Raw genomic sequence first — 5623 nt, 5'->3', positions numbered from 1 at the left:
TAACAGGATTTGCATGAAATTCCTGAACCACATGGCATTTGTGAGTTACATCGGCCACCTTGACATATTTGGTACACTTACTACTGCTGGCCAATGGATGACAGTGTATGGGCTGACTTGCTAAAGTTCACTGGAGTGGCTGCTGTGAAACCATTCCATCAAAACCTGTGCACTTAGGAGAAACCAGCTTTTGAATAGCTGTCCACTGTAGTGACCATTATGCGTGAAAGGGTTAATGAACCACAAAATCATTGACGGTGCCTAAATGCTCTACCGTAAATATAAGGTGTAGACCTATGGTGTAGACGAGCAATCGATTTTTTTTAGATGGAGAGGACAGCGTGACTGCATAGGCTATATCTCCGAAACGTAGAGGGGTTGGTTATAGAGCCATATATGGATTAGTGTGAAAAGTCATAGCCTATCTAGCAATAGTAGCCTATATTTTTCTTGAACAGAGAACAGACGATAAATCAGTGGAGTCGGAAGCGGGCGAGTCAACGCAACATAGTCGTTCCTTTGACATTGGACTCAGTTTGAAGACTTTCGTAGTGTTTTGGTATATTTTCGCTGGCGTAGCCTACATGCATTTCCCCCTAGGCTACACATACAAAGATTTTATGAAAGTCAATTGTGCCAGTTAAAACAGGTTAACTGTAGATTCAGAAAGTTAGGCTATTGTAATATTTTGGTAGCCTAATTCGGCTATTGTGTAACCCTGACAACTAGCCGTAAAAGTGAACCGAAAAAAGGAGAAACTTAAATAGCCTGAGTCAAAGTGTATGCCGAGTTTTTCAAAACACCACAACAGCTTTAGCCTAACTGGATAGATGTTACGATGTAAACGCGTCTCGGCTGTGTATTATGCACATTCATTTAGCCTGTCACTGAAAACGCTGGGTCGGCTTTTTCACCAACCACTGAGCGGACTGTCAGAGAGCCATGTCTGCTCTGGTATTAGTTAGTGTACAAAAAACTAGGCTACGGGTATGAGCTTATGAGCACTTTGTGTGTTGTTTTCTCTGTATTAACTGTGCCTTTTTGCTTTTCTATCTGTTAGGCTACTATTCCGGAGTGGGACGTCCCATAATCCCCCCTGAAGATTGATCAGACAGCGACACCTCGTGGCAGTTTGATGGGACTGCAAGTACTATTTTGAACACAAAAGAGCAAGGAAACGGTTTCTCAAAATAATAATAATATAAAGACAAAATAATGGCACTAATGGTATATTTGAACCGACATATAATCAGATACAGATGTTACATTTTCAGAAGCAGCAAGCAGACCAAAAGAATAGAATAAGATTTTTTGATTCAGTCCAGATCCTCTGTTGTTACAGAGGCATTTAGCAGCAGACCAAAAAGACATGTTTGCTGGTTATTTTAAACCATATGGGAGGATTTAAAGTGAACACAGCTCCTGGTTGAAGTTTAGATGAGTCTTCTTTTGTTTCTGTTGTTTTTTAAGCAGGATCCAGGATCGCAGCAGGTTTTCTCTGCTGCGAAAGTGTTTCTCAACTCTTCCGGTTTTGAAGAATGACGTAAGCCAAACCAGACCAAACTGGCTCTGCATCTCATGTCGCTCTCTGTCTTTCTCTCACTCCCTCGCTCTACCCACTCCCTGATCTCCCATAGTGTCTCTCTACCAACACACTCTGACCCCAACCAACCCCCATCGACCCCTGAGGGGCCAGAGAGTGTCCTGGAGGACTGCCAGAGGAGGGGCCTAGTCAGCCTTTTGTTCCCGCTTGCACAGCCATCCAATCCCTATCGTCTGACGTAGACCTAATGTGCCTAAATTTCCCATCATGCCCTCGTAACACTGATGATGTCCAAAAGAACCACCTTGGGTCGTACAATTGTGGGTCACACTGGGCCAATAGGCCTACAGGTACAAAACTCAAAGTACAGCACCCAGCCCAGGCGGCTCTCTATTCAATTCAATTCAATTCAATTTATTTTGTATAGCATCAACTCATAACAAGTGTTATCTCAAGACACTTTACAAAAAGCAGGTAAAATACCTTACTCTTTGTCTGTTAACATTACAAAAGAGCAGGTAAAAAGACCTTACTCATTGTTATGTTACAAAAAGCAGGTAAAAGACCTTACTTATTGCTATATTACAAAGACCCGGCCTATCCATCATGAGCACTTTAGCAAAGCAGCAAAAGTTACAGTGGTAAGAAAAAACTGCCTTATTAAAAGGCAGAAATCATCGGCCGGATCCCGGCTCATGACGAAACAGCCTTCACAGGCCTAGACTGCGCCAGGGTTGGAAAGGGATAGGGGGAGAGATGGGATAAGATGCAGGAAGACGGATAGGGAGCAAGGGGGTGGGGGGAGGCAGACCGTGTTCTAGGTGCTCTCTAGTGTTTTCCTGTATTGATAATAAGCAGTTTAACTGTTTGTAGCAGCCACCATGAGTCCGGGAGGTGATGGGACATAGCCCTATATATTCAGACAAGGTTCTTAAATATATGTAACGATACAGAGAAGATTAACATGGACCCTGCGCAAGGATGACACGCAAATTCGTGAAGCGTTCCTTCTTTTATCATAAAGTTGTGATTTATCATAAAAAATAATGATTTTTCCTCTTCAGACTGTGATTGTGGTGAAACAGCGCCCCCGCGGCAGCTGTGGCAGCAGCGCCGCATCGCAGCTGGAGCAGCAGACACTGAGTTTCACACTCTGCAATTAACTGTTTTAAAATCGGTCTTTTTTGTCTTTCTTTTGTTGTTCCTCCTTCTTCTGAAAGCCTTTCGACTCGACGAGGCCTGCTTTCAATGGTCGGCCTAAAACTCGTGTTTCTCGCATTGAATGTCGTTCAAACTTGTAACTTTTACCACTACTTTCCTGAATTGTCGTCTGGAAAACACCTTTTGAAAAAACACAGGGATCATGTCTCTCTGCTGACCATCATGTCCGTGTGTTGTTTTGCAGGTAAGCTGTGTTTATAAAAGTTGATGGTTAAATGGTCACGAGGAATCGTTCACGGCCTCCACGGATAAACTTCCATGTTTCTTGCCTCAGACTTAATGTAAACTAAAAGTTGTCTTGTGGAGGATCTGAGGAGGAGCTGAGGTCCCTTATCAGAATCAGAATCGTTTTTTATTGCCCAGTAGCCTACATTTACACATCCAAGGAATTTGTCTTGGTGTATTGGTGCAAAAAAAACAGTTCACAAAGGAAATAAAGCAAAATAGCTATAACTTAAATAAAATAAAATATAATAAGTAATTACAGGTATAATAGAGTATAAGAAATATAAAAGGTGCAGTATTAAAAGTCCAGTGAGCGTTAATGTAATGCATAAAAACAGTTTCAGCCTTCACATTACTGTAATGCTGTCTGTCTGTGGGGCTGGATGAGAGTCTGTAATGTGGGGAGGGGGGAGGTGGGAGGGCAGGGGCATTGTTCATCAGGCTGGCAGCAGAGGGGAAGAAACTGGTCTTGTGGCTCAAATGGTTTGATCTATTTTGTTCTAAAAGACATGAAGAATGTGCAGTAGAAAACACCACAGGTGTAATGCTGCCTACTGATGAGTTTATCAAGTTGGCTCGTCGGTCAGTCATTATGAACCTTGATATTATTTCCACATTTTGGTGGTTCCTTGATGCTAATGTTGTCATTCCCCCCGCACAGCATGCACAAGTTGAGGTCCTCATCATCTTAAATTATTTCAGACATTTAAGTAGGCTATACGAGATTACCATCATAAATTCACTGTGTAAAATACAAAATTAATTTATTAAAACACTGTTGTTACTGAACAAATCAAGGTGCTTGTACTTAATCCGAGTTCTTACATGTTATGGTAGCCTACTTCAAAGTCAAAGTCAAAGTCAACTTTATTGTCAATTTCAAAATATGCCAGACATACAGTGGAATCGAAATTGCGTTTGTCTCCATCCCGCGGTGCAATACAACCAAAATAAGGTAAAATAAGATAAGGTAAAATAGATAAAATAAAATGAGGTAAAAATAAGATGAATAATATTTACAGTAATAAATTCTAAATTGTGCAAAAGGTACAAAATGGTAAATAAAAGAAAAGAAAATTTAATCATGCCATTTGTCTGGCAGCTTTAGTTATCTTACAGATCACAGTTTAAAGAGCTGATAAAGTTCAAATAAGTAAACTACTTAAGTTTAAGTTTAAGTTTTATTTGCTTGCTGTGATTTTTGGGCTCATGAGAAGTGTGTGGTTCTCACTGGACAGCAACACAAACAGATGAAGATTTCCTGGGTTACAATGCACTTCTTTTTCTTTTCTTTTTTTAAGATTTATTTTTGGGCTATTTGTGCCTTTAAGCCTCAATAAAGTTTATCTTTATCTTTATGTCTCATCTCTTTAATGGAGAGATAGCGCAGGGGATAGAGTCGGAAATCAGGGAGAGAGAGTAGGGAATGACATGCGGGAAAAAGAGCCACAGGCTAGATTTGAACCTGGTCCGCCCACTTGGAGGACCATAGCCTCCATACATTGGGCGCACACACTAACCACTGCTCCACCAGTGCCCTGTTACAATGTATTTCTGATGCATCGAAACTGCCAGCAGTATGTCAAGTAAATTGACTCGTAAATTGGCTCGTCTCCATTCGTAAAATTTAACAAATACATTTATGCAGCAGTGGTAGGCTAAATATTAGGCCTATTAGAAAAAAACCTCACAGGGACTATTGCACTGCATTATAAATAGGCCCACTCCACTATTTAAACTTCATTTTGATGAGAAAGTTACAAACTCTAAAGTAAGGATTTGATTAAGTGACTTCTACTGTTTTTTTTAAATCTAAACATATCTGTGTCCATTAATCTCATGGATTTATCGAGCTGAGGGCTTACACCGGTTTTCTGTCCTTTTCTCTGGAACTGCAGTGACTCTCAGCTACGAGACTTTGACAGGATTCAAGGGAGGCCTATAAGTAAGTTTAACTATAAATAGTAAATCATCGATACATAGAGTATTTACATAAACAAAACAAAAATGTCTTCCTCCTCCTGCCTGCAGGGCCAGCCACAGTTCTTCTCTCTTGACTTCATACAGGTCACAGAAGGACACATTTTGGTTTCCCAGTGTGGCTACAGTCCTTTTGGTCTCTTGCGTTTGCTTTCTACGAGCGGAGATAGGATCAGCGACCTGCTCGCAGCAGGCATACAAGGTGACACACTTCGAAACAGGGCCCTCATTTGCTACAAGTGTGTCTGGCTTTGACATATCTTGCAGCTGGATTGTTTCAAAACTTCAATTCAAGTGCACAAATCCACAGTGTGTAGAGCAAAAGCAGCAGGTATATTGGCGTATTTGTAGCTGACAATTTCACCACTTCACTGTTGTTATTTTACACTACATTACAACTTACTGTAAATTATCTTTATAATAATACAAATAATAATAATACAAATAAATAAATAATATTTTTTATTCTTTATTTGTAGAGCACTTTTGGAGACGGGAGCACAAAGTGCTTTACAGAAGCAACTTAAAAGAGACAATCACTATTGCAGACACAGAAAAAAACATTCAGACATATAGTTAAAACAAAACCATGTTAAAAGAGCCAAAGACAAATTAAGGTAAAAACAATAAAACAGGAGATTTAAAATATGCACA

At 40.2% G+C, this 5623-nt stretch overlaps 1 non-coding gene across 1 annotated transcript; it reads left to right on the top strand.

Annotated features, from left to right (window-relative positions):
* The first annotated feature begins 2452 nt into the window (after window positions 1-2452).
* On the top strand, window positions 2453-2559 carry LOC114921105 (U6 spliceosomal RNA). Its single transcript, XR_003809400.2, has one exon. It is a non-coding gene; the product is annotated as a U6 spliceosomal RNA (small nuclear RNA).
* The last annotated feature ends 3064 nt before the right edge of the window (window positions 2560-5623 follow it).

This window comes from Labrus bergylta, chromosome 2, assembly GCF_963930695.1.
Source record: "Labrus bergylta chromosome 2, fLabBer1.1, whole genome shotgun sequence".
Lineage (NCBI taxonomy): Eukaryota > Metazoa > Chordata > Actinopteri > Labriformes > Labridae > Labrus > Labrus bergylta.
The sequence above is the reverse complement of the archived record's forward strand: the minus strand, read 5'-3'. Positions and strand labels throughout refer to the sequence as shown.